General features: G+C 33.4%; 1 long non-coding RNA gene and 1 pseudogene across 3 annotated transcripts; one reads left to right on the top strand and one right to left on the bottom strand.

The window, feature by feature from the left end:
- Window positions 1-2,052: 2,052 nt before the first annotated feature.
- Window positions 2,053-6,019, bottom strand: LOC147382055 (uncharacterized). 2 transcript variants are annotated; one of them, XR_015174162.1, is made up of 5 exons: window positions 5,792-6,019; window positions 5,579-5,711; window positions 4,119-4,194; window positions 2,871-2,938; window positions 2,053-2,368 (listed from the first exon to the last, which is right to left on the bottom strand). It is a non-coding gene; the product is annotated as an uncharacterized LOC147382055 (long non-coding RNA). The 2 variants fall into 2 exon arrangements; XR_015174161.1 differs by having other exon boundaries at window positions 5,579-6,010.
- An 11,392-nt stretch (window positions 6,020-17,411) lies between these two features.
- Window positions 17,412-20,567, top strand: LOC147382054 (putative receptor-like protein kinase At3g47110 pseudogene; annotated as a pseudogene). The gene is made up of 2 exons (XR_015174160.1): window positions 17,412-20,073; window positions 20,167-20,567. The product of XR_015174160.1 is annotated as a putative receptor-like protein kinase At3g47110 pseudogene (transcript).
- Window positions 20,568-25,473: the final 4,906 nt, after the last annotated feature.

Raw genomic sequence — 25,473 nt, 5'->3', positions numbered from 1 at the left:
TCAAATGATGGGTACTCAACAAGAATTGTAGATTTTTTCCCTCGGGATACATAACTGCAACAAACTGCACAAATTATGAGAATAAAAATATGTTCCTCTCAATTCTTGCACCTGTAACGTCAGTGAGTTTTTTAATTATCCTGTGAGGTTGTTACAAAATCAGCATTCAAACTGAAATGGAGTTAAACAAGTTCTCAAGGCCTATAACATGGGGTACGAGTCTCTTGACTTTTCAACCTGATAATAAAAATATAATTTGAAACTTAATAATGATAAATGCACGCGATTGTGGTACGCAGCTGACATGGTAAAAGAACAAAACCATGGACCTTTTTCACAGGAAAAAAAATGTGTGATTCTGTGCCCTTACCATGTCAGCCACATACCAAGCCGCGTGCATTCATACGAGAAGTAGGACATAATGAGAATGACAGGAAATGCATCTCTACCTTTAGAGCTTGAGTGTTCATCACCTTAAGTCATGTAGAAAATAAGGACCTTAGTCAGAGAGAAACTTTAAAAAGAGGGAAAGCAAATTAATGTAAAATTTCACAAAACGTGGGACACCATGTGTGCCTATGCAACAAAAGAGAATAAACAACCCCTCGTTTGGGGTGATACTTTAGAACAAATACCAACGATACAATCGGTGAAGAAAGCTCACAAAAGAGTCAACGAGCTAGAGCCCACAACTCAATTTGATGACTATGACTATAACCACAAAATGAGCCAGTAGTCCAAGTGATGTGAACAAAAGTTCTAGTCTTTTAGTCTATTTGAATCATACGGTGTCTTAGCCCATGATTGAGGCTAAAATTTTGGTGAAACCCATGTCTTTAAATGACCCTTGACCCTATCAATCTTGGAATTAATGTTATGTCTTTGACTTTTGATATTTGATTTTTATTAATATTTGAAGTCTTGTTAACGTGTGCCTTTAAAGTGTAATAATTACACTTAAAAAATTTATATTTTGTGCCGAAAATATCGCTAAAAATCTTTTTTATCAAAATACCCTCATATGCTTATTTCCAATGTGTATTTATTGCACTTTAACGTGTGCCCTTTGGGCACAAGTTAACAAAAACACAATATTTGAGATACATCCTTCTATTATTAAAATTGATTGCATGTCCTCCTTGACCTTTGTATTGTCTTATAGACACAAAATACAAAATCCTCAATTGTGCGGATCAAACTTAGAAGGGGCTGCCTGCTTCAAAATTGTGGTGAATTTAAAAGTGAGCAAATATAGAGTGTAAATGAGGTGCTATTTGCTTCAACCACATGGATTTTGAGAAGAACATGGGGGAGAAACAGATACAGCCAACAAAACATGAAGTATCATTGGGTGGTCAATGACATTTTTTGCTAGTGTTGCTGGAAAATGATACACACATGGATGAAAGAAATGATGATGATTGTTTCTTATTAGTGTAATTACATAGCCACTTTATCATACACCTTGCCTGCATAACATTATGTTTTTTGCAAGATAAATAAAGATTGGATTTGACCATCAAAATACCATCTAACTCAGCAATGCACCTAAGAAGGGTAACGGAAGTAAGGTCATTTTGGAAGACCTAAAACTCCCCCAATCCTTAGTTAATGTTACAAAAAAAAGCCCTTATAATACCACAATCCTTTTATTATGCTATCTTCTAAAATCCCATACTTAATAGTTTAATTTTTTAAGAATCAAACCTGTAGCAGGTGAAACTTAAGCCTTTTTTACGTAGTTTTTGCCAGAAACCAGCACTCAAGCTGAATTTTAGAATGCACTGGATGGAGGGGTCAAATGCTCAGTTTCGTATTTTCATCTTCCTCTAGAATTGGGGTGATTGAGAAAGAAAGGATTTCAAGAGAGATGGCGTGCTCTTCTCTTCGTCGAGAGTCATGAGACTAGAGTAGTAATGCTTGAGACTTTATGGTGAAACCATAACTTCCAGCTCTAAAGAAAAATATCCAATGTTCTTTTGAGTTCAGATTTTAGATCACATTCAGTCCCACTAGAATCGTATACAAGGAATCAGTTATCACAAGAAACTCTAAACATGTAAAAGCCACATTCTTTTACTATCAATGTATGTTCAAACTTCAAAACATATCGTATCATTAATAATGTAAGCTATACCTTCTTAAAGACCATAACGTCAATCATGATCAATAATGAGAGGAAAAGAGTTCAATGTGAAAATAATGAGAATTGTTAACAAATTAAAGTAAATAATACCAGGCGATAAAGTGATGACTGAAACTTACAATCCACCTAGAAATAAAAGTCACAAGTTCCTGGAACGGGCCCCGGATTAAATTCCCAAATGTTAATCAAATGGTCGAAAAGGCTACTTTGTGACACTGTTGTCTGCAAATAAAACAAATTGAAGGATAAGTTTGCAGAAGTAGTACTGTCAATGAGTGCACCCATCACAAAAATAAACTGATTCACAATGTCTATTAACCTTCAATAAATTAAGAAGGGGTAGATTGTAGTAAAAGAAAACAGTGTTTCTTTAGCTAGCTAACATTTTATTTTGTCTTCTTTCATGATTTAAATGACCATTAAAGAGTCTCAAAGAGAGAAATGGGTAAGATAGAGAAAAATTGATAACTTTGAATATAGTGTTTTTTCCTCTAAAACAATCTAACTAATCTAAACTGAAATGCCCCAAATCCTACAATGCTACTCTGATAGCCTTAAAACTAGAATGCTCTATATGAGATTAACTGTCCTGTAAATGAATCAGATCAGATCAAACAGGTTAAACGCCAATGGCCATCTGTGTGTTGTGACCTTGTCAAGGCTCATCATAACAAACAAAAGATAAATATAGAAAAAATAAATTCAGCATGTTAAAGAGTTGGACCTGGTTTTTCTTGCTCTAGTAACTAGAACAAGGGTACCCAATGCCACCAATATTGCCACTCTTACTGCCTGTATTGCAAACAAAGACATACGTATTATAAAATGCCTCATATATAACCATACTAGCTTGAATAACTATCAACGATAACTGGGATTGAAGATAATTAATGATTGTTACGAGCAATAAATGCAAGAATAGAATGGTCCTTTGGGTAGAGGCAGTTTGCCTAACTAGATTTATTTATTGTTGGAAAAACAAATAGAATCACAAAGTTCCTACAAAACTCCCATACCACATTCGACTTCTAAGATATCCCCCATTCAGATAAAAGAAAATTTTCAATAATCTGTACAACAGTTCAATGTATGCCTATGTGTTGTGTTTCAAATGTGTAGTTATTTATTTATCAAAAAAAAATGTGTAGTTATTTGGTTTATCATGGTACACCTACATAACCGTATGAACCTAAATTTACCATATCTCATGTGTTACACACAATCACTCTATGTTTGATCCATTACTAGATAAATAGAATGTTAATTAGACTTAATAAGTAACAATTTTACCAATTAACTACTAACAGAAGTACAGTACCAAAAATAGAGTGGCTATCTGTATGAGATCTTCTTAATATGTGAATTCCTTCTCAGAAACTCAGCAGCTATGCAGTACATGCTATCCTCACAATGTAGGGTAGAAATCAATCATCTATAGTCATACAAGTTTAAAGAGTCCATAAATTTCCAGAAACTATGTTCAGGGTGTCTAGTAATGTCAATCCATAAATTCCAGTAATACTAACATTTTTTTATGTCACACCATCTGTAGGATGTTAAATCAATGCCCCTTCTCTCATCAGTACCAAAGAACGAAATTATTAATCAGAAAAAGGAAATATATGCAAAAGCATTCCCTATGCACAATGAAGACCTGAGAGACCCATGTCTAATTTGAATCACCATCACTTATCATTTACTCACTTAAGATAAGGCAAGTTTTGACAAACAGAAACAGAACATAATAAACCAAATAATAGGACAAAAATTTCAAAGCACTGAACATGAAAAGATGATAGTGGCAATTAAGCACATGAAATGCATGCAACGGACATGCCTTCTTACCATGCAAAAGGCCATACTAGAATCTTTTAAGATTTTAAAGCTAAGTACATAACACGAGCTTTGAATTTGAAACTAAGGTAAGATAGACAAGGGAGTAGGAGTTTTGAGAGTTTCCCATCCTACTTACCCTTATATGTCTTTTGGCAACCGTGAACATGAACTTCTAATTCACTTATGGAGTAGAGTGTGATGGTCCCTACAAACTGCAAATTCAAGTTCCAAACAAAGCATGGTGAAACATACCCAATCTAAGTGTTTAATGTAAAACTAGTAGCAGTAGAATTAATGCATCTTTTTTGCTTGAACTAAAAGTAATTTTATTTAGGAAACACCCACATATATTATTAGAAAATGAAGTGAACTTATTACACAAATCCCAAATATTATAGAATTGTTATGAATTATCAGGCACTTATTCTACTTTAATATTGGGTAGAGGTAATAAATTAATTAAAAGTATCTATGTTTTATACAAAACATTGGAATTAAGAAACTTCATCCAGTGCTTCGTATTCAAACACAGCAGAGTCAGTTTTATAAAGAAAGAGGTTATAGTAGATTTGAAAAAAATATCTCTTTATATGAATAAGTTGATATAATCATTTTTACAGTTTATTACTGTTCGACCTTTACATTTCATTTTTCGGCGGCCAACACCAAAACTAAACATTGACCCCAAAACATTTATAATGTCTCAGTCTAAAATAGTTTTCGTATTTCTCTTGACCAAGACATTGCTTTGAGACAAGATTTTAAAACTTAGTCATAACTTATAAGGCGCTCCTTGCCCATCATGATCAGTCCAGAAACTAGGGTAATTGTTTCCAAAAGCATTCATTATCTGATACCTGGTTAACAGAGGATGTCGGCAAAGAAACAAATCTTTCCAACTACTCAACAGCCAACACTAATTAGTGTTACCTAAACCCGATGACATCAGAGTATCAAACCAAATCCAACCCTATAAAGATTAGGGAAAAACCCACTATTAAGCAATTATGGTCTCTCGGTTTCATTCTTTATCATTAATTGTTGTTCAAATTGGTTTAGTAGAACACACTACACAACATGACTCAAAAAATTCTACCTTATCTCCAACGAGCACATAAATAATCCAAGATAAAAAAAATTGATAATTAAAATATAAAAAATAGATGAGTTGAAAATAATACAACCTCATAATCAAAAAATTACAAATAAATTGAATGAATCATGTTCCTTCATTCAATTCTATCACTGAACTAAGTCACCAACAAAAATGTGAACAAATTTGAAAGCCATAACCTAAATTAATATAAGAAAAACTGACTGAGATGTTGATAACCTAACTTAATTGATTGGTAAGGTTTTCTACAATGCAAAAGATTTTCCTAGAAATAAACTAACATGTAATGATTCCAAGAGCAGAGAAGATCCACATATCAAATCCAATTTTCTAGTTAAATTGATGAATCCAATTCAAATCAAGTTGAATCTTTGACACTCAACAAAATGACATAAATCTAAAATATGGGAGATAAAATAGAAACAAAATAACAAATTACGGAACAAATAAGAAGCCTAAAAAATATTGGAAAAAAAACTAACCTGAGAGCTCAGTTCTTATGGTTTTCAACCAAAGCAACTTAGGGTTTTTGAGATCAACGATTAGACGCAGTTCTTAGGGTTTTGAGACCTGGAGTGGTTTGTTCGGTGGGGTTGATGAGAGCAAGCTTCATTTCTTAGGGGTTTTGAACAGATCAACAGTTTGAGCTTCGAAAATATTTGACTGAAAAGAAAATCTAAAGGATTTGAGCTTACGTTCTTCAATTTGAGGATGACTCTGCATCAAGGTAGACGATCAACGATTTGATTAATCGATTGAAGCTTTCGATTCCTCAATCTGTAAGAAAACAAGATGACGATAGAAGAAAGTGAGAGAGCGAAAGAACAGAGATCAACAAAGAGAAGAGAGAGAGAGAGGAGAAGAGAGGCGGTTCTTTTTTTTTTTCCATTAAATTTGGGCCAAGGCTAAGGCCACCAAATTTTTTTATTAGCGTAAATAGACAGAACCATTCCAAGAGCTCATACTTGGTATCGAACTCACAACCCATGCACTCTCACCGCTTACTGATCCAAAATTTCCATTGAGCTACCCCCCGAGGGTTAAAGTTCTCTGTTATTTTTAATGTTTTTCAAAAAATAAATAAATATAACTTTGCATGCTAAAATATTAATAATTATTTAAAAATATTTAACAACTATTATTGTCATGACCTTGATTTTTGGCCAATATTTATTTATTTTGTGCCTTGGTAGCTATTAAAAATTATCTTGATGGGCATATAGGCATGTCATGACATGTTGGAACACATTTTTTGTCACCATTGAAAAATAGAGATATGTTGTTTTGAATTTTATTTGCTAAGTTGATGAACCAATGGCATATATGACTTGACGTGTATAGAAAAAACAAAGGTTATTGATTACTGAAGAGAAATTTATGAGAGGAAATTTCTGAATTGTTGAAGTGCTCGGATTTTATTTGTTTTATTTTTAATACATGTAGTGGCTACCATTGGTTCATGGGCTTAGCACATAAAATTCGAGACAACAAATCTTTGTTTACCCTTGACATCGTTTTTTTTTTTTAAATTATTTGGGTGATTTCATAATCAAAAGGTATTTGACCTTGTAAAAATATATTTATTTTAATGTCAAATTAATTAGTAATGTGTTGGCATACACAACGTGGAAAATACTCATATTCGACGGTCCAAAACTATAAAATTTCATAAAATTCGATGGAACAAGGTGTCAAATTTTCATTGTCATTTATCTTTTTCAAATTATATTACTTTTTCTTTTTTTTTAAAAATTGGCAAGTACTCCGAGTTGGCTCGAAAAATTGGTTCAAATGATTTTGTGGGACAAAACAACTTGAAATTCATTAATTGAGTTGACCAGTCAATCTTGGATGATAGAATATTCTAAAACATAGAGTACGAATCACTCAAACCCAAAACAACTTGAAATTCATTAAGTGAGTCAATCTAACCGATCTTGGACGACAGAAAATTCTAAAACATAGAGTAGGAGTCACTCAAACATATCATTAAAAAATGATATTTCAAAATTGTTCATTATTCTCTACACAATGAATTGTCCAAGTGGTGTGGACAGAAGTCTAGCCCTATCGCAATCAACTTGGAATTGGACGCAAGACTTGAAAACCATCCACTTCACATGAAAAGTGCCCCCTCCGGACTTTGGTGAATATTTCAGGGTCGAAACCCCACTCCCACGCCTCTGATATTGAGTCATACCTGTAACATGGGGTATGAGTCTCTTGACTGTTCAACCTGATAATAAAAACATAATTTGAAATTGATAATGATGAATGCACGCGATTCTGGTACGCAACTGACATGGTAAAAGAACAAAGTCATGGATCTTTTTCACAAGAAAAAAAATGTGTGGTTCTGTGCCCTTACCACACCAACCACGTACCAAGCCGCGTGCATTCATATGGGAAGTAGGACATAATGAGAATGATAGGAAAGGCATCTACCTTTAGAGGTTGGGTGTTCATCACCTTAAGTCATGTAGAAAATAGGGACCTTAGTCATAGCGAAGCTTTAAAAAGAGGGGAAGCAAATTGATGAAAATTTCACCAAACGTGGGACACCATGTGTGCCTATGCAACAAAAGAGAATAAATAACCCCTCGTTTGGGGCGATACTTTAGAACAAATACTAGTGATACAATCGGCGAAGAAAGCTCACAAAAAAGTCAACGAGCTAGAGCCTAGAACTCAATTTGATGACTATGACTATAACAACAAAATGAGCCAGTAGTCCAAGTGATGTGAACAAAAGTTCTAGTCTTTTAGTCTATTTGAATCATACGGTGTCTTAGCCCAAGATTGAGGCTAAAACTTTGGTGAAACCCATGTCTTTAAATGACCCTTGACCCCATCAATTTTGGAATTAATGTTATATCTTTGACTGTTGATATGTGATTTTCATTAATATTTGAAGTCTTGTTAACGTGTGCCTTTAAAGTGTAATAAATACACTTGAGAAATTTGTATTTTGTGCCGAAAATATTATTAATTTTTTTTTTAATATTAAAATACCCTCATATGCTTATTTCCAAAGTGTATTTATTGCACTTTAACGTGTGCCCCTCGGGCACAAGTTAACAAAAACACAATATTTTAGATACATCCTTCTATTATTGAAATCGATTGCATATCCTCCTTGACCTTCGTATTCTCTTGAAGACTAATGAAGAATGACCTAAATGTTCTCATCAAAATGATCTCAATGCCATAATCATCAACATAGTTGTTATCATCATCATCATCATTTCCATCACCATTATGACTAGTTTTGGAAAAAAAAAAATTAAAGGATTCTGAAATCATTTTCTATTAGTCTATTTGAGAAGAATGAGGTCAAGAGACTCGTACCAATTTGAATACATTGGAATAGTATCTCAAAAATTAATCACAACGTGGAGGGAAGTGGATGCTCTGCAGCAACTTTTCCTGTAATGCCTCTGTAGCACTATGTCTACAGTTAAGAGATTGTAATATCACGGGGACACAAAACACTAGAGCCCAATTGTATCAATGGTTTAGATCTGATTTTCAAAAAGAATTTGAAAAAAACTGTTTTTTAACATGATCCAAGCCGTTGAAAATGGACAGTCACTAAATCTCCAATTTTCAACAAATGTCAGCAGTGTAAGTTTTCTATGTGCTTACATGGCATTTTGATAACCGTCCATAAGTGTAGCAGTGGCTCTACAGGAAAAGTTACTACAGATGATCCACTTCCGATTCGAATCTCGATGAAATTCATCTATGATTCTGACACTCTATCTACGTCAGAAATGTAACCCCACAATGAACATTTTAATGTTACTTCAGTGTTATCACTGCTAGCTCGCTATTCACCTCTTTTTTTTATTTTAATATATATATATATATATATAATATAATATATATATATTATATATATATATAGTTCACTCACAAAGATAACCTCGCAAACCACTCACGGATGAACGTACTTCATTTCTTTCTTCTACCTTCCCTCATTTTCTTGTGCATTGGTTTACCAATAGGATTGGCCAAATCTAGCACCTTAGGGAATGAAACTGATGAACTCACCTTGCTTGCCTTCAAGGATCTCATTCATGATCCTCACCAAATTATGAGCTCGTGGAATGATTCTCTCCATTTCTACGAATGGACAGGTATTGTATGCAGTCGTCGATATCAAAGGGTGGTAACATTCGACCTATAAAGTTCATTGAATACTAAATCATTTTTTAAACCTTAAAGTTCATTTTTTTATCAATTAACCTGAAAAATTATAGAACTTATATCCGCGTGGGGTCCGAGTAGTGCACAGAACCCAACTGGCCAACACAAAACTCGGTGAAATATTCTACCCACGTATAATTTGTTATAAAATACAATTAAACATAACAAATATGTAAGTTCTGACATGAATTTGAAATAGCAAAAAGAATTCTATATTTTAAAAATGCATTAAAGTTTTTCGTTAAAATCTTAAATGCAATTTTCACAATCTATGATTACTGATAGAAATAAAGAGTTCCTTACTATCTCTGTACGATAGAATCGAAGTGTGTGCGCGGAAATCGATACGATTGACATGGAAATCGAGACAGACCAAACTTCGAGACTACTAATTTTTTAATCTGGTCCGATGATTTCAAAAATCTCGATACCGTCGTCTTTTCTCCCTTCTACGGTGGAGGATAATTTGATCCCAAAACAGGCAAAATCTGAAGTCGATGTTACGAAACCCATATATATATATGACTGATTTTTTATGATACGAGGTGAAAAAGAAGATGAAATGAAAAGAAGTTGGGTGAGTTTTGTAGATGGTGAGGCTGCGGACTTTTTTCCTTTCTACGACGTAAGTCAACGACTGTCCGTTCGCGATGGATCTGAGTTTAAAATTTGAAAAAAATTAATTAAAAAAAAAAATTCTTTGGTCGATTTTGGGTTGTTCAAAATAAAGATGAATAGTAAAAAATTTATTTATATAACATTTTGGGATAATTTCAATATTTTGTCTATTGTTTCGTTCAACGATAACTTAACCGTCTAGGCTCCAAAAGTAACGAGTGAATACTCTATTTTGTATAAATTTTTATTTTGGATCTAATGGTATAATTAATTTGTAAAAATTTTGTTTCTAACAAAATTTTACATTTTTGACCCAATAAGACCCTAAAATTGACGTCGTTTTCATTTTTAACGATAATTTGACTTTTGGGTCTCCAAAAATGATAAGTAAGTAGTCCATGTTCAATAATTTTTCATTACGAACTCAATTGTATGATCAAATCTTAACAATTCTTTCTATAATAAAGATTCATTATTTTTGCCTGTCCGACTCGATAATCGAGGATTTTGCAACTTTCTATTCGGACTCGCATTTGAGCGTGCTTATAGGCTAAAGTATGTTTTTTGATTATTTTGAATTCAATGGTGAGGTCAGATTCCATTACAAATTATCAGAAACATATTAAAATTTTACTCCTAAGTCCCACTTTCAAGATTATCTCAAAATTCTACTATTTATTTTTTCTCGAGATACGAATAAAAACTCAGGGTTTTATATTAACCCTCTAAATTCCAACACTTTCAACTTTATCTAGACCATAAATACATGGTATAATGTGATTGACAATAAAACAATTTCAATATAGACATTTTAACTTTAAATCTACAATTGAAGCTAGATCTCCAGCAAACAAACGGTTGATATACAGCAAAAAAAAAATCTTCTTAATTTGTTTTCATACTTACGGGACCATTTTACGACTGATTTTGTGGTTGGCCGCTATTTACCACACTTGCGGGATCATTTATCTGGCTTAGGTTGCTCGTTTGACACGACCGTAAGCAATGGATCTCCTTTTGATGTGTCAGAACGTTCGGCTATTATAAATTGTTAGTGATCACTGATTAATCATCTTTGTCTATGCCTATTAGGTGTGCATGTGATTCCCAAATATGCAATCCATTTGTATACGACTACCTTTACATTACAAGTTCACTGGTAAAGATAGAGAGAAATAAACCCGGATTACACTTGTGACTCCACTCTCATATGTGTCTCATACCACGTATAGGTTTGGTTGTCCTTAACGTACATCCAATGATAGTATACTACTCCAGATGATATGATGCACTATCCCTTCAAGCATTCACAGACTCTTTAATAGCTCACAAAATAGTTAGATATATATATTATTTTCATTTAAAAATAAAAAAAAGAATTAACAATACAAGGTTGAATAGATATCCAATTTTCTACCATGCAACTGTGGCTACCCGACTTAAAATAAATAACAGAACTTGGAGCCTCTACGCCAACATAATTTAAATAAACATGCAACAATCATTTTCTCTGAATATCTTTTCACCAACCTACATACAACATTACAATGTAAAATGCAGACATCACCCCTCGGGTGTGATTCTTACATTTTACCGTTTTATCTTCTTTTTCCCTTTTTTCCAATTTTCGCAGTTTTTAATTTGTCGGACAAGATATTCACTTTCTGATATTTATCAACTCAATATGAGTTCATTGAATACTAAATCATTTTTCAAACCTTACACTTCATTTTTTTTATCAATAAACCTGAAAAATTATAGAACTTATATCAACGTGGGGTCCGAGCAGTGCACAGAACCCAACTGGCCAACACAAAACTCAGTGAAATATTCTACCCACGTATAATTTTTTATAAAATACAATTAAACATAACAAATATGCAAGTTCTGACATGAATTTGAAATAACAAAAAGAATTCTATATTTTTAAAAATACATTACAGGTTTTCGTTAAAATCTTAAATGCAATTTTCACAATATATGATTACTAATAGAAATAAAGAGTTCCTTACTATCTCTGTACGATAGAATCGAAGTGTGTGCGTGGAAATCGAGACAGACTAAATTTTGAGGCTGCTAATTTTTGAATCTGGTCCGGTGGTTTCAAAGATCTGATGCTGTCGTCTTTTCTCCCTTCTACGGTGGAGGACAATTAGATCCCGAAATAGGCAAAATTTGAGGTCAAAGTTACGAAACCCCGGTATACATATATGACTGATTTTTGATGATACGAGGTGAAAAAAAAGATGAAATGAAAAAAAGTTGGGTGGGTTTTATAGATGTTGAGGCTACGAACCTTTTTCCTTTCTACGACGTAAGTCAAGGATCGTACGTTCGCGATAGATTTGAGTATGAAAATTTGAAAAAAAATAATTTAAAAAAAAAATTTATTAGCTGTTTTTGGGTTGGTCAAAATAAAGATGAATAGTTAAAACAATTTAAAAAATTTATTATATAAAATTTTGGGATAATTTCGATATTTTACCTATTGTTTCGTTCGATGATAACTTAACCATCCGGGCTCCAAAAGTAACGAGTGAATACTCTATTTTGTATAAATTTTCATTTTTGATCTAATAGTATAGTCAATTTCTACAAATTTTGTTTCAAACAAAATTTTACATTTTTGGCCCAATAAGACCCTAAAATTGACGTCGTTTTCATTTTTGACGATAATTCGACTTTCTGGTTTTCAAAAATGATAAGTAAGTAGTCCATGTTCAATAATTTTTTATTACGAACCCAATGGTAATAATTCTTTCTATAGCAAAGAGTCATTATTTTAGCCTGATCCGACTCGATAATTGAGGATTTTGTAACTTTCTGTTCGGACTCGCATTTGAGCGTGCTTATAGGTTAAAGTATGTTTTTCAATCATTTTGAATTTAATGGTGAGGTCAGATTCCATTATAAATTATCATAAACATATTAAAGTTTTACTCCTAAGTCCCATTTTCAGGATTTTTTCAAAATTCTACTATTTATTTTTTCTCGAGATACGAATAAAACTCAGGGTTTTATATCAACCCTTTAAATTCCAACACTCTCAACATTATCTAGACCATAAATACATGGTGTAATGTGATTGATAATAAAACAATTTCAATATAGACATTTTAACTTTAAATCTACAATTGAAGCTAGATCTCCAGCAAACAAACGGTTGATATACGACAAAAAAAAAAATCTTCTTAATTTGTTTTTAATTTATTTTTCTTGAGAATTCTTAGAACCTCCACCGTTAATTTGATGGAGAACCTCAACCCTTCAAAATATGTTTTTGTTGGTTACTTTAAAGAAAATCATAATCTTATGTTTTAGAACTTGTTGAGTTGCGTCGTGAAACAAGGTTGACTCCATCCAAATGAATTTCAAGTTGTTTTAGCCCTAAAATATTTTTTGAACCAACTTGCAGAATCATAACAAACTTAGCCCAATCTATTAAAAAATACACCAAGTCGTGTTAGAAATTTAATTTTAATTTTTTTTATTTATTTATGATAGGGGTGTCCGAACTTATGTCCGAGTTTAACTAGGGGGACCGAAAGAACAACGGCTGGAGCCAAGGTATAAGGTTCCGTACCCCAAGCACATGCAAGGCCCACACATCACACACACTAGGTAAGAGAGGGTGTACCCTTGCATGTGGTCCAAAGGAAATACTCTTTATACTTGGTATCAAACTTACAACCTACGAACTCTCACCAGTTATTGGATCCAAGATTGCCATTGAGCTACCCCCTCTGGGTTAAAGTTCTCTGTTATTTTTAATGTTTTTCAAAAAATAAATAAATATAACTTTGCATTTTAAAATATTTGACAAGTTTATTGTCATGACCTTGATTTTTTGCCAATATTTATTTATTTTGTGCCTTGGTAGTCATTAAAAATTATCTGAATGGGTATATAGGTATGTCTTGTCACGTTGGAACACATTTATGATCACCCTTGAGGAATAGAGATTTGGTTTTTTGAATTTTGTGTGCTAAGTTGATGAACCAATGATATACATGACTTGATGTATATTGAAAAAACAAGGGTTATTGGTTAGTGAAGAGAATATTACGGGAGAAAATTTTTGAACGGTTTAACTACTTAGCTTTCATTAGTTTTTTTAATACATGAGGTGGTTACCATTGGTTCATCGGCTTAGCACATAAAATTCAAGACAACAAATCTTTGTCCATCCTTCGCATATTTTTATTATTATTATTTTAATCTTATAAAAATATATTTATTTTAATGTTAAATTAATTACTAATGTGTGGGCAAGCACAACGTGAAAAAAAAAAAAAAAAAAAAAAAAACTCTAACTATTCCCAATAACATCACATCACGTGATGCATGAAAGTGATGTCTAATCTTATCCCAATCAACTATGGCATTTTAGCTCAAGACTTGTTCAAATGGTTTGCACGTACTATTCAAAAAATAAAATAAAAAGATGACAATTATGAGTCTGAATATTATGATTTCTTAAGTGATAAAAATATCAAATCAATGTGTTCTCATTTGCATCATTATTTTTTTATATTTTTGTATTTTAATGGTGAAGATAGTAAAAGTCACATATTAATATAAAAAATTAATAATAATTAAAGTAGTAAAGAAAAATATTATAATTTCAATGTAGACATTTTTACTTTCAATCTACGATTGAGGCTAGATCTCTAGCAAACAAACGGTTGATATACGACAAAGAAAATAAAATCTTCTTAATTTGTTGTCAATTTATTTTTCTTGAGAATTTTTAGCACCTCCACAGTCAATTTAATGGAGAACTCATAATCTTATGTTTTAGAACTTTTTGAGTTGCCTCTTGAATCAAGGTTGACTCAATCCAAATGAATTTCAGGTTGTTTTGGCCCTAAAATATTTTTTGAACCAACTTGCGGAGTCATAACAAACTTGACCCAATCAATTAAAAATTACACCAAGTTGTGTTAGAAATTTTATTTTATTTATGATGGTGGTGTCTGAACTTATGTTCGAGTCTGACTAGGGGGACCGAAAGAACCAGGACTAGAGCGAAGGTATATGGGTCCCTACCCCAAGCACATGCAAGGCTCGCACATCACACGCACTGGGTAAGTGAGGGTGTGCCCTCGCATGTGGTCCAAAGGAAATACTGTTCATACTTAGTATCAAACTCACAACCTATGGACTCTCACCGTTTATTGGATCCAAGATTGCGATTGAGCTAGCCCTTCAGGGTTAAAGTTATCTGTTATTTTTAATGTTTTTCAATAAATAAATAAAACTTTGCATTTTTAAATATTTGACAAGTTTATTGTCATGATCTTGATTTTTGGCTAATATTTATTTATTTTGTGCCTTAGTAGTCATTAATTAGTAGTCATTAAAAATTATCTTGATGGGCATATAGGTATGTCAATGTCACGTTGGACCATATTTTTGATCACCCTTGAGGAATAGAGATTTGTTGTTTTAAATTTTATGTGCTAAATTAATGAACCAATGGTGAATATGACTTGACATGTATTGAAAAAACAAGGGCTATAGGTTGGTGAAGAGAAAATTACTGGAGGAAATTTTAACACTGTAGTGCTTAGCTTTTATTTGTTTTTTCAATACATGAGACGGTTACCATTGGATCATCCGCTAAGCACATAACATTCAAGACAACAAATCTTTGTTCATCCTTGACGTATATATTTTTTTTAAATTATTTTAATCTTATAAAAATATATTTATTTTCATATTAAATTAATTATTAATGTGTGGGCGGACCCAACGTTAGAAAAAAAACTCAAACCATTGCAAAAAACATCACATCAAGTGATGCATGAAAGTGATGTCTAATCTTATCCCAATCAACTACGGCATTTTAGCTCAAGACTGTTCAAATGGTTTGCACGTACTATTCAAAATATAAAATAAAAAGATGGCAATTAGGAGTCTGAATTATGATTTCTTAAGTAATAAAAATATCAAATCAATGTGTTCTCATTTGCATCATTATTATTTTTATATTATTTGTAATTTAATGGTGAAGATGGTAAAAATCACATATTAGTATAAAAATCAATAATTATTAAAATAGTAAAGAAAAATATAATAATTTCAATGTAGACATTTTAACCTTCAATCTACGAGTGAGGCTAGATCTCTAGCAAACAAACGGTTGATATACGACAAAGAAAATAAAATCTTCTTAATTTGTTTTCAATTTATTTTTCTTGAGAATTCTTAGCATCTCCACTGTCAATTTGATGGAGAACCTCAACCCTTCAAAATATGTTTTTGTTGGTTAGTTTAAATAAACTCATAATCTTATGTTTTAGAGCTTTTTAAGTTGCGTCGTGAATCAAAGTTGACTCAATCCTGAAATTCAGGTTGTTTTGGCCTTAAGATATCTTTTGAACCAACTTGTGGAGTCATAACAAACTTGACCCATCAATTAAAAAAATACACCAAGTCGTGTTAGAAATTTTATTTATTTATGATGATGGTGTTTGAACTTATGTTCGAGTTTGACTAGGGGGACTGAAAGAACCAGGGTCGGAGCCAAGGTACATGGGTCCCTACCCCAAGCATATGCAAGGCCCGCACATCACATGTACTGGGTAAGTGAGGGTGTGCCCTCGCATGTGGTCCAAAGGAAATACTTTTCATACTTGGTATCAAACTCATAACCTACGGACTCTCACCATTTATTGGATTCAAGATTGCCATTGAGCTACCCCCTAAGGGTTAAAGTTATCTGTTATTTTTAATGTTTTTCAATAAATAAATATAACTTTGCATTTTAAAATTTTTGACAATTTTATTGTTATGACCTTGATTTTTGGCCAATATTTATTTATTGTGTGTCTTAGTAGTCATTAAAAATTATCTAGATGGGTATATGGGTAAGTCAATGTCACGTTGGACCACATTTTTGATCACCCTTGAGTAATAGAGATTTGTTATTTTGAATTTTATGTGCTAAGTTGATGAACCAATGGTGTATATGACTTGACATGTATTAAAAAAACAAGGGTTATAAGTGGTGAAGAGAAAATTACAGGAGGAAATTTTTTAGTGGTGTAAGTGCTTAGCTTTTATTTGTTTTTTCAATACATGAGACGGTTACCATTGGTTTATCGGCTAAGCACATAACATTCAAGACAACAAATCTTTGTTCATCCTTGACGTATATATATTTTTAATTATTTCAACCTTGTAAAAATATATTTATTTTAATGTTAAATTAATTATTAATGTGTGGGCAGACAGAATGTGAAAAAAAAAATTCAAACCATTCCCAATAACATCACATCAAGTGATGCACGAAAGTGTTATCAATGCCATATTTACGTAGGTTTTCTATGGCCTTACGTGGCATTTTGATAACCGTCCATAAGTGTTACTTCAGCGTAATCCTTGCTAGCCTCACTATTCACCTCTTTTTTCTATATATAGTTCACTCACAAAGATAACCACGCAAACCACTCACTGGAGAGCTTAATTACATTGTTGGCCATGATGAGTGTACTTCATTTCTTTCTTCTACATTCCCTCATTTTCTTGTGCATTAGTTTACCAATAGGATTGGCCAAATCTAGCACCTTAGGGAATGAAACTGATCGACTCGCCTTGCTTGCCTTCAAGGATCTCATTCATGATCCTCATCAAATTATGAGCTCATGGAATGATTCTCTCCATTTCTGTGAGTGGACAGGTATTGTATGCAGTCGTCGATATCAAAGGGTGGTAACATTGGACCTACAAACACGAGGGTTGGTAGGCTACCTGTCTCCCTATATTGGAAACCTCTCTTTCCTACATACTATAAATCTCAACAACAACAGCTTCCAAGGTGCAATTCCCCAAGAAGTCGGCCGCTTGTTCAGACTTGAAATATTCAGAATGGGCCACAATTCCTTCGGAGGGGAAATTCCAGTTAATCTGTCGCAATGCTCAAACCTCAAAGAACTCTTTCTAATTTACAACAAATTTGTCGGGAATCTACCGACTGAGATTGGGTCTCTGTCAAAGCTCAGTTTATTGGCTCTTAATAACAACAATCTATCAGGAGGGATCCCAACTTCATTTGGGAATCTTTCATCAATCATGTATCTTTCTCTAGCATTAAATTCTCTACAAGGAAGTATTCCAGATTCCCTAGGTCAACTTAAAAATCTAATTGCTCTTGGTCTTGGTCCAAATTTTTTTTCTGGTACCATTCCTCCCTCTCTTTATAATCTCTCATCTATAGCAATTTTTTCTGTACCAGATAACCAACTAACTGGCAATCTTCCACTTGAGATAGGCCTCAATCTTCCCAATCTTAAATTATTTTTCTTTGCAAAAAATAATTTTTTTGGATCCATTCCTATATCATTGTTCAATGCTTCGCAACTTCAGAGGTTTCAGATTGGTGAAAACAATTTTTCTGGAAAAGTTCCAATTGAGATAGGAAACCTAAATGGCCTTGAGTATCTAAGTTTGGAATCCAATTATTTAGGAAGTGGGAAAGAAAATGATTTGAATTTTCTAAATTCCTTGACCAACTGCACTAAGCTACAATCGTTGTTTATCGGTGGAAATCATTTTGGAGGTAAGCTACCGAATTTTATAACCCATCTGTCCAATCAACTCACTTCACTAGATCTAACACAAAATCAAATATTCGGAAGCATTCCTTCTAAAATTGGAAACCTCACTAACTTAATTATACTAGATTTGGGGAATAACTTTCTCACCGGTAGCATTCCCAAGGGCATTGGGTTGCTCCAAAAGTTGCAAATATTGGATTTAAGTGGAAATAGATTGTCAGGATATATTCCTAACTCCCTAGGGAACAACACTAATGTATTTTTTCTCAATTTATCAAACAATTTCTTAGTAGGAAGCATCATTCCAGATTTTAAGAATTATCGTCTTTTACAGGCTTTGGATCTTTCAAAAAATAACCTTAATGGAACCATTCTTGGTTTATCGTCGCAGTTACTGTTTCTCCTCTTAGCTGATAATTCTTTGACTGGGTCCCTACCTTTGGAAGTGGGTAACTTGAAAAATCTTGAAGTGCTAGATGTTTCTGAGAACAATATGTATCAAGAAATTCCTAGCACACTTGGTGGTTGTTTGAGCTTACAACAACTTTCTTTGTCTGGCAATTTCTTTCAAGGACCCATCCCCTCATCTTTTAGCTCTCTGAAAAATCTTCAAGATTTAGATCTTTCGCGTAATAACTTATCTGGAAAAATTCCTAAAGATCTAGAAGACCTAGTCTTTTTAAAAAATTTAAATCTGTCTTTCAATAATTTTGAGGGTGAGGTACCAATAAAGGGTGTCTTTCAAAATGCAAGTGAATTTATATTTTCTGGGAATATTAAACTTTGTGGGGGCATCCCAGAACTTCAATTACCTGCATGTCCCATCAAGAAATCCAAGCAAAGAAGAACATCTCTTGCTCTGAAGGTGACAATTGGTATGATAATATTTGTATTGTCAATTGTGGGGGCATCTTTTCTTGTTATTTATTGGATGAGAAAGCCAAGAAAGAAATCTTCTTCCACATTTTTCTTGGGTGACTTTTTTAAAAGGATTTCTTACAATGGACTCCATAAAGCAACAGATGGATTTTCTTCAGCCAACTTGATTGGTATGGGAAATTTTGGGTCTGTGTATAAAGGGGTTCTTCATCTAGATGAGACACTTGTTGCAGTGAAGGTACTCAACCTTAACGTATGAGGAGCTTCCAAGAGTTTCATTACTGAGTGTAAAGCTTTAAGAAAAGCCCGGCATCGAAATCTACTCAAAATCATAACTGCATGCTCAAGTATGGACTTCAGTGGTAATGATTTCAAAGCTTTAGTTTTTGAGTTCATGCGTAATGGGAGTCTAGAAAATTGGTTGCATCCAAATTCAGATGAGAGGCCTCAATCGAGACACTTGAACCTTGGCCAGAGACTTAACATTGCAATCGACATTGCTTGTGCAATGGATTATCTTCATAATCATTGTCAAACACAAATTATTCATTGTGATCTAAAGCCAAGCAATGTTCTTCTTGACAACGAAATGATAGCTCATGTGGGTGACTTTGGCTTAGCTAAGATTCTCGCTATAAATGCAAGCAATTCCGGTAAAATTGAAACCAATTCAGTACTTGTAAAAGGATCCATTGGATATATCCCTCCAGGTATGAATTTCATTTATGTTGAAAATTTTCAAGTTCTATGTATATATATATATTATTTTAATACTTGACTAGATAATATATATTGGATTGCAGAGTATGGTATGGGTACTGAGGTCTCTACACAAGGAGATGCGTACAGCTACGGAATACTTTTGTTGGAAATGTTAACAGGAAAAAGGCCAACTGATGCAATATTCCAGGATGGTTTAAGCCTTCATCATTTTTCCAAAATGGCTTTGAATGGGCGACTGATGGAAATTTTGGATCCGCACTTATGCGTAGAAGAACATAATGAAGCTATCAATGATTTTGAAAATCAAAGATACAATACAGTATATGAAATGCGAGAATACTTGATTTCCATGTTTAGAATTGGAGTTGCATGTTCTGCAGAGTCGGTAGGTGACCGAATGGAATTCAAAGATGTGCTCATGGAGTTGCAAATGATTAAGAGAATGTTTATTGAAGATAGAACCCATCAATAGATAGATGAACACTCCTACGTTGAGTTTAGATTTAAGTTTCGCTCATAGTTTGTTTGTTTGTTTTTTTTTTTTTTCATTGTAATTTTCTCTACGGTTATCATTGGATACTTGTGTATGTAATATAGCTTAAATAGAAGAGTGCTGATTTGTAACTCAACCTGACAGGTAACTCAAAAAACTACAAAATCATTACACTAAATAGAATGTGTTTTACTCCATCAAATAAACTAAAAGTGTAATGATTTTGTAATTTAACCTGACAAGGCGGTAAGTCAAAAATTCAAGTGACATGTACTCCTCAGAATCGTAGATTTTTTCCCTCCAGATACAAACCTACACAAACTACGAGGAATAAAAATTACTGTTCTTGCACCTATCAAGTCAGTGAGTTTTTGAGTTAGCCTGTCAGGTTGAACTACAAAATAAGCATTTAACCTAAAAAGGAGTAAAAAAAAGTTCCGAAGGCCTTGGGAATATTAAAATAAACTTTAGAAAGTAACAATCCAAAAAATTACATTTATAAACAAAAAAATGTTGATATCTACACGCATAACATACCCACCGATATATAACACAGAATAATTGGCACAGATATTCAGCAGCATACCATTTACGTTATATTAGCCAAAATCCAGAATTTGGAAGACTTACTTGTGCCGGTGTCAATGGGTATGCATTTAATTAATTGAAACCAAACCGGAACTATTAGGTTCTATCCAACAGGTACCCACAAATACCTAGAACCGATTTATTTGTCATTTCTTTTGATATTATAGATGATTAAAGGTTTTTTATTTTATTTTAAAATTAATGCATGTTATATAGAGTTGAGTAGCTTACCACCAAAATGATTGCCATAGATGTTTAGCTGTTGCAGATTGGTGCAATTGGTTAAGGAATTAAAGAAATTCAAATCATTAACATTCCCACTACCAAAATGCTTGGAATTCAAATTTAGATCTTGAAGTCTTTTTAGTTTACCCACCTCAATAGGTATTTCTCCTGAAAAATTATTTAAAAAGGACATGAAGTATCTCAAGTCTTGAAGCATTGATTAATGATAAGGGAATGGATCCAAAAAACTGGTTTCCTCCAATATAAAATAAGCAAAGATTAGGAAGATTAAGGCTTATGCCAAGTGGAAGACTTCCAATTAATTGGTTTTTATATACAGAAAGAATTTCTAAAGACGAAAGATTGTAAAGAGAGGGAGGAAAGATATCAGACAAAATATTTGGACCAAGTCCAATACCTTGTAGATTGTTTACTTGGCCTAGGGAATCTGGAATACTTCCTTGTAGACTATCACTACAACAAAATACCCAAAACTCGGCGGCCCAAAACCATCGAATTATGAAAAATTCAATAGTCTTAACTATCAAATTGGGGCCTTGTTGAAAAAAAATTCAACGACTACAAACTATAGAAAAAAATTTCATTGATCTTGAAAATAGTTAAAAATAATAAATTCGACGGCCTTGGGCCGTCAAATCTGGGATTTTATCATATATTTGACGGCTTTGAGCTATCGAATCCAGTATTTTTAATCATAAATTCAACGGCTTTAGTCCGTTGAATTAATGTAAAGCCCAAATAGAATCTACTTCTAAATGTACCCAAATGTCAAATGGCAATTTATACACAAGAAATCTATACGCACTACTATTAATAACATACCCAATAAAAATGTAATTTATAGTTTTAAGACCTAATTTGATTCTTTTAGGCAAAAAGACTGTCACTTTGACTAAACACCCCCATACTTTCATATATTTAAAAGTAGGTGTCCTACCTTTCTAAAGTTCATAAGGTGAATTTTCAGAATTCTTTAATGAAATTTTATTTAAAATATAACAAGAAGTCAAAAGGACTTCTGCCCATAAATTTAGAGGTACACTTGAACTAACAAGTAAAGATTTAACATTGTCTTTGAAAGTTCTATTTTTTTCTTTCTACCATACCATTCCATTGGGAAGAATAAGGAGTAGTAATTTGATGTATAATTTCATTTCTTGACAATTTTTTTTTTTAAAAAAAAAAGTATTTTTATGCGTGGTGTGCCGTTAACAGAAAACGATTTTTGTTACTTCTATCTTCTTCTCAAATAAGAAAAGAAGGGGCAAACAAAGGAAAAAAAATGCATGTCTCTCCTTCATCTCTCTCTTTTATGAGTTATGATCAAAGAATAGCCTTTCATCTCAATCAAAGAGCCAAAAACGCTTTTCAAAAACATGGTTTGTGTTGGTTTTCTTTAGACCGTTTTTTTTATTTAAGCTGTATTTTGGACCTCACTTGGAACCTTAATTCAAAGAGAAAGGTCAGATCTCGTGATTCCGAGACATAAATCGCTGTATGCTCTTCGAATCGTATCTGATCTTGATCAATTTCCCTGGAAATTGATGATTTTTTTTACGGAAGTTTCAAGGTTTTTTTTTTTTTTTCTTTTTGTTCAGATCATTAGAAAACCCAAAATTTTCGAAGAAAAGCTTAATCCTAATTTCTCTTGGTTTGAAGATGGAGAGATCAATCTAAAGCTAGGGATCAAATCCAACCTTAGAGTTCCCACGATCGTAGGAGATTTCTCTTCGTTCCATCGATATCTTGCTATCGATCTTTACTCGACTTCTTATTTTCTTTGTTTCTGCCTCATGTATCAAATCGGTGTTGGAGCTGAAAGCGCCCTCGATCCGCGGGGTGCACGGATCCGCTTTTGACCCTTGAGGTTTGGGAGTCGCCACCTAGTTATTGTGGTCTAGGAACCAAACTGACTCTAAAATGGATAAAAAGGAACTAATCTACTATAGAAATCTGAATCCGGGGATCATGTTACGGGAATGGAAGGTGTTAGGCACCAACCCCGCCCGGCCAATGCCGGTCTCTACTTATCCCAAATAGATCTACATTGCTAATGACAAACCTAGGAAAAAATAATAAAAAGTTTACCTTTGATCCGCGAAAGTGTTATTCCCTCAGATCTGGTGAAAACGGCTCCTTGTACCGTGTTCCTTACTTCGTTGTATCTCCGGATCTGGTTCTGATCTCCGAGGTAAGGTATCTCATTCTTGGATCTAGGTGCTTCGAATTTGTTGTGGATTTTTGGATGTTTTTGAGAGGTTTTTTGGTGTTTTTTAGGCTAAAATCGGAGTAGGGGTGTTAGGGAAGGAGTTGTGGCTCCAAAATTAGGGTTTTGGAGGAGTTGTGGGGGCTTCTTCACCTACTTTTTCTAGGGTTTTTCCTTTGATACGAAAATAGGGTGTGGAGGCTCTTATTTATAAAGTTTTTAGAAGCATTAGGGTTTGATTAGGGTTTCTTTTAGGGTTTCAATTAGGGTTTTGACTTAGTCTTTAGGGTTTTAGGGTTTTGACTTTAGTCTTATGAGATTGACTTGATTAGTTTTAGATTAGGGTTTGGATTTAGGGTTTTGACCTTAGTCTTATGAGATTGACTTGATTAGTTTAGATTAGGGTTTTGATTTAGGGTTTTGACTTTAGTCTTATGAGATTGACTTTAATTTTGACTTCAGTCTTGCTTGATTGACTTTAATTTTGACTTCAGTCTCACTTGATTGACCTTGACTTCAGTCTTGCTTGATTTACTTTTATTTTGATTTTGGTCTTATTTGATTGACTTTAATATCTTGACTTTAGTCTTGCTTGATTGATTTTAAATTTTTGGAGAACCCCTTTCTATTATATCTTTAATTCTTTGGACCCCCAAATGGAGGGGTCCCTAAAGAAATATCCCACGAACCCTCAACAATTTTGCCTGAGAGTCCAATTAATCGATTTTTTTAGGTTCAACTTTTTAAATTCATTTCATTAATGTTTCACTTTAAGTATTTAATGTTTATTTACTAATTTCGAATTTTTTAATTATGAAAATTGTGAAATTATCGTTTTGCCCTCGGAGAGGATTTTTTACGTTTTAAGTCGTTTTTCAATGTTCCAAGATGTTTTGGAATCAGTTTTTCGTAAGGAATTCAATGGGAATGTTGGTTTTTGTCATTTATGAAGTTTTTTGTATGAAATGATCGTGAATTTTATAAGGGGTATTTTCGTAATTTTGTCAAATTTTGTGAAAATTGGCGAAGTGGTTTACTTGGTTTCGATTTATTATTTTATGTGTTTGAGTGGGTTTTCCTAAGCGTAATGCAGGCTCTAGAGTTGTTTTGATGTTAGGGGTATTTTGATAATTTAGTGATTTTTATCGTGAAGCTTCTTTTTTATTTGCAAGATGATGATTTCTATATTTCTGGGGTCGTATTTTCCTAGCGTAGCGTGGTTTCTAAGTTTTGTCACTTCGAGATACCTCATCCGGATTTCTGAAACATATCTGGTAACAAAATAAAGCATTGGAATAGACATCCATCATTGGGAACCTTTGCGATCGGGTCGACGACTTGATTAATCAGGCGGATGCAAAAATGGGGTGTCTACAGATGCCCCTCTTTGGCAGAGGGTTAAAGCAAACTAGATAGCAAATCTATCTTGGTAGATTAGTGCGATATCCGAATGCCAAAGCTAGTGATAGTTCATTTTGCAGCCTGATTTAACAATTCGTCGGGGTATTCGGATCATTGAGGATGAAACTCTCCCCGAACTAGAAAAATGTCAGGTCCTTGAGCGCGAGCTCTCACTGCCAGTGTCAGATCCTTGAATTTTGAAAAATTCTCCTTGACTGATATAACAACTGTGCAAGTGTGTGGGATCAAAATCTGAGATAGATTTCAAAGAGTTTGAGTTGGAAATGAGTCAAAATGAAGTAAATTTAAACTGAGCATAAATCCAAGAAAACCCTTGGCGGCAACCGAGCAAGGTCCAAGATAACCCTTGGCGGCAACTGAGCAAAATCCAAGATAACCCTTGGCGAAAACTGAGCAAAATCCAAGATAACCCTTGGCGGAAACTGAGCAAAA

The sequence above is a fragment of the Akebia trifoliata genome, unplaced genomic scaffold (genome assembly GCF_017979445.1).
Source record: "Akebia trifoliata isolate Shusen 1 unplaced genomic scaffold, ASM1797944v1 Contig00072, whole genome shotgun sequence".
Classification (NCBI taxonomy): Eukaryota; Viridiplantae; Streptophyta; class Magnoliopsida; order Ranunculales; family Lardizabalaceae; genus Akebia; species Akebia trifoliata.
This window is presented reverse-complemented; position numbering and strand designations above follow the sequence as displayed.